This window comes from Tupaia chinensis, unplaced genomic scaffold, assembly GCF_000334495.1.
Source record: "Tupaia chinensis unplaced genomic scaffold, TupChi_1.0 Scaffold144262_1, whole genome shotgun sequence".
NCBI classification, from domain to species: Eukaryota; Metazoa; Chordata; class Mammalia; order Scandentia; family Tupaiidae; genus Tupaia; species Tupaia belangeri.
The window spans coordinates 2,978,321-2,991,065 of NW_006204120.1; the positions used below are offsets into that span (position 1 = coordinate 2,978,321).

Genomic DNA, 12,745 nt, shown 5'->3' on the forward strand with positions numbered 1-12,745 from the left:
AATTCAACCTTACTCTTAATGAAGAAATGAAAATTAAAACTACAATGAGAGGACAGGCCCCATAGTGCAGTAGTTAAGGAAGCTGGATTTCGCATGGTTCAAATCTCAGCCCTAGCTCCCATGAAGGGAAGGCCACGTGTAGGAGTGTGCTTCAGAAAACCCGGCTGCTGGCAGACAAGGGTCTCTGGCATCACCTTTCTATTAATGTTTCCAAATTCTGCCCTCTCAGAGGGCTTTCGAGCTATAGTATCCCCAGACTAGAGACTGATCTCAAGGGTGCTCCAAAACTGGGTGGGTGTAAGAGAACTAGAATAGCTGCCACAGAAGGGAAAGATGGATGCTGGGGTTCACTCACAGATCTGCCCACCTGGCCAAACAGAGGGACTTCAAGTCTTAAAAGCAGGCAGAAAACAGAGGAGCTTGCCTTCCTAGGAGCCGGCCAGTTGAGCTTCTTTGGAGCAATGTAAGCCTGATAGCTAGATCCTAACCAGTGGGGCTCTCTCTGAGGCTCTATGCTGGGAGTAAAAGGTGACTCCCTAATAACCTCTTCCTTGGAGACAGAGCATTCTACATACATCCTCCTCCATCCGCCATCTGCAGATCAGTCTGTGAATGCCATAGCTGTGTATTGAAATGAGCAGCCCAACCCTAGGTCAATACACTTCCCTGAACTGAAAGAGGTACCTTGTTCTAGTTGTGCTAGGGGCCAGCAGGCTAGATTAGAAGAAAAGAATCCACTCAAAATGCTTGGCAATTCCTTCAGTAAACGTGAGGAGGCAGTTCTAGAGAAGAAAATGTGGAACGGTCAGTCTCATGTGTAAACACAGCCCTCCACAGGGGTCTTTTTATCGATTCACTTCTTGCATACACATGTTCTTTATAAATGTCTTCTCTCCTCATCCCCTCACTCTCCTGGGACTTCACTTGTCCTCTAGATATCCACAACCCTCATCACTGAACCTCTAGGAAATGGCTTTAACTCCAATCCCTTGCTTACCCATCTTCTCCACTGAAACACAGCATGATCAAAAGGGAATTCAAGATCTGCCTTAAATCAAAGTATGCTTAGAGAAACAAAGAATAACTCTGGTAGAAAGCACAGGAAATTGTGTGGCTGCCATGTCCCAACCTCTCCCAGTATTCCCCCTTTCCCTAAATGAGAACCACCAACAATGAAGTCACCCAACTCAGGGCCCGGAGTCATTCTTGAGCTTGATTATGAATATAATTTCATAAAAACAACCTTCCACTCAGCCTTTATTAATGTCCCAGTTCTCACACCCCTCCTCTTCCTTTTTTCAGAAAGTGCTCTGGTTGCCCATAAATGTCACCCGTGAAGGCCATGTTACATGTGGTCTAATACCAGCAACTTCTCTGGTTTTACAACCAGAGCTGTCTTTGTCTTGCCTCTGATTACAGAACGGTTTTTTGTTTTGTTTTGGTTTGGTTTTTTTTGAGAGTTTTTTGCCATAGGGTGCGTGTGCTTACCAGACAGACAGAGAGAGACAGAAAGTGAGAAATCACCCCCCTAGGGGGAATGGCCACGCTGCAATCCCTTCTCCTCCATTTTCCTCTCAGGATCTTGGGCATGCATGCACATGCGCCTGGCGTGAGTTTTAAGCCACCGGGTCCAGGACGCGAACCACGGTCGTCTACATGGGAGTCCAGCGACATAGCCATTATGCTAACTGCTGATCCTATTACAGAGCTGTTTTGAAGGTAGCATGCTCAAGAACTGAGATAAAGACAGAAATTACCAAATTTTACACACCTGTTTATTGATGCAGACTCTCTTATTGATGAAATATTGTCATTATTTCATCTTTCAACCTCACGGGACAGAATCCTTGAACATTCACCTCAGACATATTCTATAGTTTGACAGCTAACAATCTTTCCCAGCCAGTGGATCACAGGGACTGTTGTTTGCACGTTAGCCTTGCGACTGTTAAGAGCTGTTTACTTGTTTTGCCCCTGCCCAGTACCTGGTTTATGTAGGTAATGTTCTTTTCCTTAGCATTATTTCTAAGGCCTAGCTGAAGTATAATAAATACTCAGTAAAGTTTGTGGGAGGGAGTAGAGGAGAAAAACATCAATAAATGGAGAAAGACTATTTTTGTTTCCTAAATACCAGCAGTAAAAACTTTAGCTATTTTCCAGAAGGTGAGGAAGAGCTGGAAACAAAGATACCACAAGGAGGCACTAGAATTCCACATGGGCTCTCCCTGCCAGATCCCACTAAGAGTCTTGACCTGAGCTGGTACCTTGTAACAAATACCTAATTAAGAACAGTGAGCCAAGAAAGATGATTTAAGATGAGAATTGTGGGGGAAATTAATACCAGGAGGCTGTTATACAGCTATGGCAAAGAGATGGATGGTCATTTGAAAGGGTCTCCAATAAGATTTCCCCTCTACATCTGGATAGTCTGGACATCACCCCACCCCTGCCCCTGAGAGCCATGCAGTCAAAGCATGTTGTTTCTTTATCCCAAGTTTCTGCCTCCTCTAATTAAACAAAATGCCCAGGCTCATATTCTTGGGCTATCATTCCAGAACCACAATATTTCCCCATTGGGTCCTCTCTTCATTCCATGATAGATTACAACTGTCACGAATATTATTACCATGTCTTCCTTGTCCTCCCACGAGGTCACTGAAACTTTCATCCCAGACCTTTGAACCTTAGATTTCTGTGTAGGCAGGTAAGAAAGAAAAGAATCCTTTTAAATTACGAATATCTATCTAACTCCTGTGAGGGACTGGGAAATGTAACCATGGAAACCAGAGCATGAGTGTAACCATGGAGATCCATTTAAACCAGCTGAGCCATTATCGTCTAGAAGCTGGTGGGGTGAGGGCTTCTAGAAGGCCAGTTCACCTAGTTAATACGGGCAAGTGATGTCAACTGTCTAGGTGAGTGTTTTACAGATATTTAAGTAATGTCTGGGTACTGCCAATACTTTAAAATGTTACAAAGAAAAAATTTTTCTAGGACTTCCTGTCTGACTGATTTCTAAAGGATGTCCCCCTCTGATCAAATCTTTCTACCCCACCATTGTGGTCACCATTTAATCATTCAGCAATCACACACTATTCGCCTTGGTATGCTGGACATTCTGCTGAATCCCACCGTACGGGGTGAGGGAGCTTGAAAAGTTCATGGAAAATGCCTGTTACGGAAACACAACACAAGCATTTCAAAGTATTTGTGCACCAAAATGAACTCATTCTTTAATTCCATTTTTTTAAATGGGCTTGTTGAAGTCCCCTCGAATATATACCCCAGATAATATATGTGATGTGTCCTACCAACTTTAAAGCCAAGGCAAGCCCTTGACTCCATTGATCAGCTGGGTCTGTACTCCCAGTAACTGAGATGCGAACTAGCCTTTTTGCATTTTGAAGGACGCTTACATTATAAGGATGGTACAGCAATCAGACCATTCTGTTTATCCCATTTATTCTCTGCATTCTCTGTGTGCATTGCAGCCCCATGATCCTCCCTAGCAACCGACTTCCAAGACCTTGATGACATTGTGGCCTGTGAACCCTTTGGGGTATGTTTTGTACACCAGCGTGGTTTAAAGATAGAGCATGCAGTCAACTCACTGGGCCTACCACTTAGCAGTATGTCACCCTAGGCAAGTTATTGGATATCTCCTAACCTCTTAAGTTTCCTCATCTATAAAAGTGAAATAAAACCTATCTATGTTGGTTATTCAGTGAAAATATCACACAACTGTGAAGATTTAGACTTCTACAAAGTTTTCTGTGGTTCCCATTATTGCTCAGCAATCTTCCAGCATAGTCTTAGTTCATCTTCCTTTTTTTTTTTTTTTTTTTTTGAGAGGTTTTTGCTTTAGGGCACATGTGCTCGCCAGAAAGAGAGAGACAGAGATACAGAAAGCAAGAAATCACTGCCCCGGAGGGGATTCCTCTCAGGATCTTGGGCACACATGCACATGTGCCCGGCATGAGTTTAAGTCACCAGGTCTGGGACTCGAACTACATGGGAGTCCAGTGACATAGCCATTACACCAACTGCTGGTCCCTCACTTCACATATTTTAACTCGTTTAGTTACCCCCCTTTTTTTAGAGAAAGATTTTTGTTCTATGGTGCATGAGCTCACCAGAGAGATAGAATGTGAGAAATCACCCCCAAGGGGGACAGTCCTGCTGCAATTCTTTGTCTTCATTTTCCTCTAGGGATTTTGGGCACACATGCACCTGTGCCCAGTGTGAGTTTTAAGCCATCCAGTCTGGAACACAAACAGCAGTAAACTACGTGGGGGTGCAGCGATGTAACCATTACACCATCTGCTGGTCCCCTAATTCTTTTTTTAAAAATATATTTAGTGGGAACCAGCAGTTAGCGTAATGGCTATGTCGCTGGACTCCCACGTAGTCGACCGTGGTTTGTGTCCCGGACCCGGTGGCTTAAAACTAACGCCGGGCGCGTGTGCGTGCGTGCCCAAGATCCCGAGAGGAGAAGGGAGGAGAAGGGATTGCGGCGTGACCATCCCCCCTGGGGGGTGATTTCTCGCTTTCTGTCTCTATGTCTCTCTCTGTCTGTCTGGCGAGCGCACGCGCCCTACAGTGAAAATCTCTCAAAAAAAAAATATATTTAGTTATGTCTTCCATAGTAAGAGAAACTGAAAGAGACAGAGAGATAAAGACAGAGAGAGACAGCACACCCAACAAGTTCTTGACACTAAGATTTACCTCCTTCCTCAGTCAGTCTCAGACCACAGGCACATACAGTCCTGGTATACTTACGAAGGTCCTAGAACCCTCCCATGAATCCTAAACCCTTTCATGTGGTTTAGCCTTGCAGAGCTTCATGTTTTACCACTGCGCCACCTTCCAGAACCCTTAACTCATGTCATTCCTACAACAGTTGGTTGAAGATTATTGTCACCTCTGTTACACAAATGAGGAAACTGAGACACATGCCCCCAAAGGTTGCCCTCTCAACCACTGAGCAATAGTCACTCTCTCTCAAATGATAACGGCTCCTAGCTCACTGGAAATACAGACTCCTTCACATGTCTCCTGTTCAACTCCTACACCTGCCACTGCGAACCGACATCTTCATTAGTGCCAGTCCCGATGGCCTTCCTCCACAGTTCAGAGAAAACAGCCAGCCTTCCTTTGATTCCCCAACCCTAATCGCAAGTTCCCTACCCCCCAGTTTCCCTCTTCTTCCTGATCCTCAGTCCTCTCCCTCATTGGGTGCCTTCTTCTTAGCATGTAATCAGGTCCAAGAGTGTCTTACGTCATTTTTTAAATGTGTATTTCTTTCTTCTTGAGAGAAAGAAAAAAAGAGATGTCTTAAACAGGGCATAAGCCCTGATCCCTCCAGCCTCAGCCTGCCTAGCAAGCCAGGGTCATGAGTGCATGTGCCCTGTGTGTACAGGTCAACCAGAGAGTTGGCCTTGCCATCCTCTGTACGCATCTAGTTTTACCTGGGCAGTGCCTCACCGCCATGCCACCCGTTGGCCCTACCTTATTTCTTAAAAAAGCATTTGACTCTTTTGTCATCCTCACTCTCTTCTTCCCAGCCAAGTTACTACTGCAGAAAGAATACGCTGTGCTCACCTTTACTCCCTTAACTCTCGTTGACTCTAAGCCCTCAACAGTCTGGTTTCCTGACCATCACAATAGTTCTCTCACTGCCACCGAAGATGCTAAAATGAATAACCTTTTTAAAGTCCTGGTCCCATTCCTCTCTCAGCATTTACTCTACTGATCACTTTTTCTTTAGGAAAAAAACCTTTTTAAAGATTTTTGCCATAGGGCATGTGCACTCGCCAGAGAGAGGAAAAGTGAGAAATCACCCTTCCAGTGGGTATAGCCACACTGCAATCCCTACACTGCAATCCCTTCTCCTCCATTCTCCTCCTGGGATTTTGGGCACGCATACACACACACACACACACACACACACACACACACACACACCCGGCATGATTTTGAAGCTGTGAGGCCTGGGACTTGAACTACAGTCAATCATGTGGGAGTCCAGGTCTTAACCACCATGCCACCTGCTGGTCCTGTCCTTGAGAAATTTAACCTCCTTGGGCAAGACCTTCTGTTCCCCCACTCTCTGGCTTGTTCTCCTCTGTCTCCTTCACTGGCTCTTCCCTCACTGCCTGTTCCTTACATGTGGGTATCTCTGGGGATCCTTAAGCATCTCCTTCTCTCTATAGGGACTATCAATATAATGTCTGTGTTTTTTTCTTTGTTTGTTTAGTTTTGTGTTTGAGAGATTTTTTGCCATGGGCACATGCACTCGCCAGAGAGACAGAAAGTAACAAATCAACCCCCGGGGTGGGTGACCACACTACAATCCCTTCTCTTCCACCCTCCTTTCAGGATTTTGGGCATGCATGCACACATACCCAGCATGAGTCTCAAGCCTCCGTGTCTGGGACTAGAACGGTGGTTGACTACATGGGAGTCCAACATTTCAACCTCTATGCCACCTGCTGGCCCCTTATGTCTGTGTTTTTAGCTAAACCTCCCTTCTGAGCTCCATAGCAACAAAAAGACATGGTAAGTAACCATCTCAACCTGAATGATCTCTGGACTCATCCTCAGTCCCTCACTGCAGCCACCCAGGAGCCCAAGTCACAAAGCCCGAAGTCATCCTGCAGTCCTTCATCCCTCCAACCTGCATCACCATGACCCCTTCCACATACATCCTGAATATCTCTTCTGTTTCTTGTCCCATCTCTTTTTGCCACTGCCTTAATCCAGCCCTCCTTTCTTTCCTAAAATATTAAAGTCACCTCCTTACCAGTCTCCCTCCTCCTTAAGCATCACATCTTAAAGATATTAGCAAGGTCTTATTAATATGCATATCAATTTGTTGCCCAAAATTCTGCAAAAATCCTCAAAACCAGCATAATGAAAACAAAGTCCTTTGGATAACAAGATGATCCGACTCCTCCTTCTCCCTCCAGCCCCCAGTTGCCTCTCCACCTCCTTAACCACAGCTTTCCCTGCTCTATGGATACACTAGATGTAATCGTCCCAAGCATTTCTCTCACACTTCCCTGCAGGGTCCATTCCACTCCTGCTTCCCTAGTTTGTACATCAGACAAACTCCACATTCCTGTTCTCTGCCACTGTCCGTCACAGCCCTGGCTCTCCGTGTGCTTCTGCATACTCCCATCTAGCAATTACCTTATTGGACCGTAATTGTTTGACTGGTCCATTTCCTCTTCTAGACTTACTAGTTCCTTAAGTGCTACTTATTTATTGTTATGTATTTTTGTCTCTCCACTGCCCAGAAAAACATCTTGAAGATAATAGACATTTTCTAGATAATAGATATTTATATTGCTATCAAGGGTATGGCAGAGAAATTGCTCAGCTGCTTACATTTTCCCTCATGCTTACACTATCCTCAGCACCATTAACAGCAGGAAGCACATACCAACTGTTAATGGTAACTGAACAAAGACACCTGACCATGTAATAGTTTAGAGCCAGAGAAGTATACTAGTTAGTGCATATCCCAATGTGTGAGATAAACCCATTGGTATACATACCTCAACAATGCCCACATAAGGTGAGAGGTTGTACTAGGTGACTCCTATGGTTGCTTCAAAACCTGACATTCTGGGGACCAGCAGTTGGCGTAATGGCTATGTTGCTGGACTCCCATGTAGTCTACTGCGGTTCGAGTCCTGGACCCAGTGGCTTAAACTTACGTCGGGCACGTGTGCATGCGTGCCCAAGATCCCGAGAGGAGAATGGAGAAGGGATTGTGGTGTGGCCATCCCCCCTGGGGGGTGATTTCTCGCTTTCTGTCTCTCTCTGTCTGTCTCTGTCTTTCTGGTGAGCACACGTGCTCTATAGCAAAAACCTCTCAAAAAAGAAAAGAAAACCTGACATTCTGTACATGAAGGCATTAAACCAAGACATCCGGGACCAGCAAACAGCATAATGGTTATGTTGCTGGATTCCCATATGGCCAACTGTGATTTGAGTCCCGGACCTGGCAGCTTGAAACTCATGCTGGGAGTGTGTGTGTGTATACCCAAAATTCTGAGAGGAGAACATAGGAGAAGGGATTGTGACATGATCATCCTCCTGAAGGGTGATTTCTCACTTTCTGTCTCTCTGTCTCTATCTCTCCAGCAAGCACACACATCTTGTAGCAAAAATCTCTAAAAAAAAAAAAGACATCCCACCAAATCAACCGCTATGAGTGCCTATAACTTACAAACTACAGCACTAACCCCAGTAATGAATAAATAGGAATGAACAATCACCAGTCAAAGATAAATACAATTAAAGGCCATTTCATTGTTAGACTTGGGTAGGTAAATGGGGGAGACAGAAGAAAGTACTCAATCAATTAGTCCAGCTAATTGAACTAATTGAATAGGCCCCAGCTCTCTTGCCAGGGTCTGTCTCAGGAGCAGATACATAACAATAAAAACCATGTGGTCTCTGCCTTCCGGATGCTCCTGGTCCAGCAAAGCAAACAGACACAACCATCAAAGACAAAGGTCAGGAAAACAGTGCTGCAATGATCTCTGCCGATTGAGGGAGCACAGAATGGAGGAAATTTCCCAGTTGGGATATTTGGTCTGGCTAATGGGTTTTCTCAAGTGAAGAAGGGAGAGTTCCACACTGAGAGGACAAAATGAACAGGAACATATAGAGTCGGAAGCTGAGGCACCTTGGGAGCCATTGATTTTCTCCAAGTTGCCAACAGCAGCAGCCGAGCTAGTGCTCAGCCCTCCACATGACAGCACAGGATTCCTGAGCCCACCGGCTGGTATGTGCATGGTTGTGGGAGTGAGGCACAGCCCTGTGTGGCTGGAGCACAAGACGTGGGTTGTGAAGTGAAGAAATACAGCAGAGCCATGAAAGTTAACTCATAGCATTACTCAGATGTGCAGAAGGAAAACTCGTTGTTTAAGTTAGTTGACCACTGATCTAGCTTCCCTTTCACCCTACCATGCCTTTATCAAGAACAGAGCTAACAATTTGGCTTCTACATAGGTAACCTACATTCAAGCGTGTCCCTCAGTTGCCCACCTTGCCCCTCGGCTTCCCTTTCTAAGAGAATGTTGAGTCTATTACCTCATGGTGGCCAGGAAGAATTAAGGACTGTAGGAAACTAGAGAAGATTCTCTTTCCTCCAGTGTGCTGCCAGCCATGCAGCCATGTGAGCTGGACATCCATGGCTACCCTGGTCTAACTCCACTATTCCCGCCCAGTAGCACTCCCTAACTGAGCCTTCATTGGGCTCCCTATTGCTATAAAGTCTGTGACCCTCCAATCAATCTTGCACAGGTCTTTGCTGTGAAACTACCTCTCCTCCACCACATCAAGCTTTTTAGCTAAACTCTAGACTTCAACTATACCACGATAGAGTCAAAGGTAACTTTGGACAGTGAAACCACAGAGATGTCCTCTGTCCAAGCAAGATGAAATGGTTGCACCAGGAGTGATTCATAATACTTAAAAGCCAGTAGAACACAAACACCATGCAGTAAGAAGGGAAACGTGTCCTTATGAGACCCATGAGGCAATCGAAACTGGCTGCGAACTGTCACTTGGTTTTATGAGTGCACATGGGCCCAGGAATGTCCTCTGAGAAGTCCCCTTTCTATTCAGACTTACCCCATGCTAATCCTCTGCAGGCATATTTCTGCCCACTCTGCCCACCTATCTTGCTTTGACGATCTCTCTCCAGAATGTATCACACCTGAGAAGATTTTTATTTCATTTAGCACTCATAGTTTTAAGGCACAAAGAACAGAACTGACTGTTGGAGTTAGGGAGCAAAGGAATTCATTGAAAAGTATTAGAGAACTTGCTCTGGTCCCAGGAGAACCAGAGCTAGACACCTCAGCTCTACAACCAGAAACCATACCCACAGTAAAGCATAGACACATTTCTATTGCTATGGGTACTAGACTCCATGGCTGCCACCAAAGACACTGGACACTGGATGTGGCCATGTTCAGTGTCATCACCCATCTCCAGAATGGGCTCTGTGCTGCACCTGCTTCTTCCAAACACCCACTTTGGAGTAGACGTATCTGACTGGCTTTGTGCCCTCGCTTTTGTTCAAGGGAGTCTAGTCAACAAGGATCTACTACTTTCTGATTCTATAGTGGGAGCAGGTTCTGCTGTTCCATTCAAATAGAGAAAGGGGTCAAGGGGTGGGCGGTCAGTGTGACGAGCATGCTCTACAGTCCCTCTGGGCTCATTTTCCTCCTGTATAGTAGTGCTCACCTAGCTGTCCTAGACCTTCGGGATAGGACTGACAGTTTTAAAAATAGAAATGTAAGATGCCTAATTAGACTTGAATTTCAGATAAACAGCAATTCCTGTTTAGCACAAGTATGTTTTATGCAATATTTGGAACATACTTATACTAAAAAATAGTCATTGTTGATCTAAAATTCACATTTAAGTGGCCATCCTCAGATAGAGATCTGACCTGGCAACGTTTCTTAAGGGTAAATCTTTTATTCTACACTACATTTTCTACCCTATGCCAGAGGCTAGGTTTCTGGATAGCCTAATGATCCTGAAGTGCAAACTCTACACTCAAGACAATAGCCTAGTTGCCTACTCTTGGTTCTAAATGCCAAAAATTTGAAATTACTCGCTCTTCCTTTCTCCTTTCCTCCTTAGCAGGTTTTCATCACCTTCTCCCCAAATCGGACATGTGCCTAGAGTCAACTAAGGTAAAAGTTATGTCCTTGGAAAAGCAAAGGAGAGAGCACATTAAAATTTAAAAAACAATTACCGAGTTGCAATAAGAAAACGTAAAATAAGCAGTACAGAAATATTTCATGAATTTTTTATTCTGGGCTCTCTCCAATTCCAGGACCTCAAGTTTACTATGACTCACACTTAACGGGGCTTTAATAGGAGGTAAAACTATAAAGTAATGAAACTGATTTTCGTGTGCGGTGTATGGAAATGAGTCTCTATGAGTCAACAATTACTGCTGCTCTCACCTCCCACCTCCCAGGATGGATCCATCAGCCAATTGCCAATGTGTTTCTTTAATGCAAAATGGCAAATGGTTTCCAAAGCCACTGCATTTCAATGTATTATAGACAAAAATAGCAGGACTATTTCCTAAGGTTACTTTGAATCATAAGTAACAGAAAAGGCGCACACAACTTTGCCAAATTCTTCTGAGGCCACACACACAAAGATCGTCATTCACCCAGATCTTATACAAGGAATAATTAGACCTTCTCTAACCAACATCAGCTTTCTCAGGGCTGCCAGACAAACCACAGTGGGATCATTCCAAGACACAAAATAAACGCTGTCTCTTAGAGCTAGTATACGTGTTGGAATATATTTCACTAGCTAACCTCAGGTTTGGGGGAAGAGATTTATGTATTTGCTGAAACCTTCTTGCAATTCTTCAAACATTCCATTCGAGGACCTCTGGGCATCTTTCATGAAACCTGAAGCAGTTCACTCTTTCAGATCTCTGCCGAAAATCATTCTCTAGGAAAAAGGCAACCCCCCCCCAAACTTTGTTCATATTTGAGGTAAATAAATAAAAATGTAAACATAAATAAATATCTGTTGCAGTCATTTTTAAAAGGAGTGTGATTATCCATGTGTGTGTAACATGCTACCTATTTCTCCCCTTTCTATATTTAACAGGTATGTATTCTCACGACCTCGCAAACACTATGGCAACCAGTATCAAATATGCAATGCCCTGCTAATGTTTTCTAGTAATTCATCACATGAGATACTGCTTTCCTGGGATCTACTCTACCCCAAAATTCCACTCCTTGGACTATATTCATTCAACAAATATCTATTGCTGTGTGGTAGGCACTGTACTAGATGGGCATACAAAAGTGAGCAGATGAGTAAGATCTTACTTATATTCTGCAGAAAGGGATCAGCATTAGGCAACTAATTACACATGCATTTAGGTGGTGTTTTAGTTGTGGTAAAATATAACAAAATTTACTGTCTTAACCTCTTTCCTAATTAATTAATTTTTTGCTATGGAATGCGTGCACTCGCCAGAAAGGGACAGAGATAGAGAGAGAGAGAAAAACAGTGAGAAAGCACTCCCCAAAGAGGATGACCACACCATGATTCCTTCTCCATTCTCCTCTCAATATTTTAGGCACGCACACACACGGCCCAGCATGTTCTTTAAGCCACTGGGTCAGAAATGCACAAACAGCCATTTAGGATCCAGCTGCCTTAATTAACTACCACGCCACTTGGTTGACCCCCTTTTTCTTTTTAAAATTGCCATTGGGCATGCGTACTCACCAGAGAGAGATGGGCTGGGGGAAAGCACCCCACAATGGGCCATAGTCTCACCACAATCCTTTTTCCATTTCCTCATCCTGACAGGTTGTTTCACACACACACACTTGCCTGACATGTTTCTTCAAGGTACCATGGCCAGGATTCAAACTGTGATCAGTTATGTGGAATCTGACTCCTTTAACCATGAGACTAAGGGATGAGCCCTTAATATATATATGTGTATATATATATATATATTTTAATCTTTTTTAAAAATTCATAATGGAGAGGCCATCAGGTGGCATAGTGGTTACAGTGCTAAACTCCCACATGGTCAACCACAGTTCAAGTCTCAGACTTGCTGGCTTGAAAAATCACATCAGATACATACATGTCCAAAACCTGAGAGGAGAAGGGAGAAGGGATTGCATCCTTCCTGTGTGTGTGTGTGTGGGGGGGGGGG

General features: G+C 44.2%; 2 long non-coding RNA genes across 2 annotated transcripts in view; one reads left to right on the plus strand and one right to left on the minus strand.

Annotated features, from left to right (window-relative positions):
• LOC102500573 (uncharacterized) overlaps positions 1 to 2,752 on the minus strand; it is a 52,365-nt gene extending 49,613 nt beyond the window's left edge. Inside the window, exon 1 of the long non-coding RNA XR_337105.3 lies at positions 2,627 to 2,752. This is a non-coding gene — a long non-coding RNA (uncharacterized LOC102500573). The remainder of the gene's footprint in view (positions 1 to 2,626) is intronic.
• Positions 2,753 to 2,850: 98 nt separating this feature from the next.
• Positions 2,851 to 12,745, plus strand: part of LOC102502243 (uncharacterized) — a 64,572-nt gene continuing 54,677 nt past the window's right edge. The window contains exon 1 of the long non-coding RNA XR_337107.1: positions 2,851 to 2,915. This is a non-coding gene — a long non-coding RNA (uncharacterized LOC102502243). The remainder of the gene's footprint in view (positions 2,916 to 12,745) is intronic.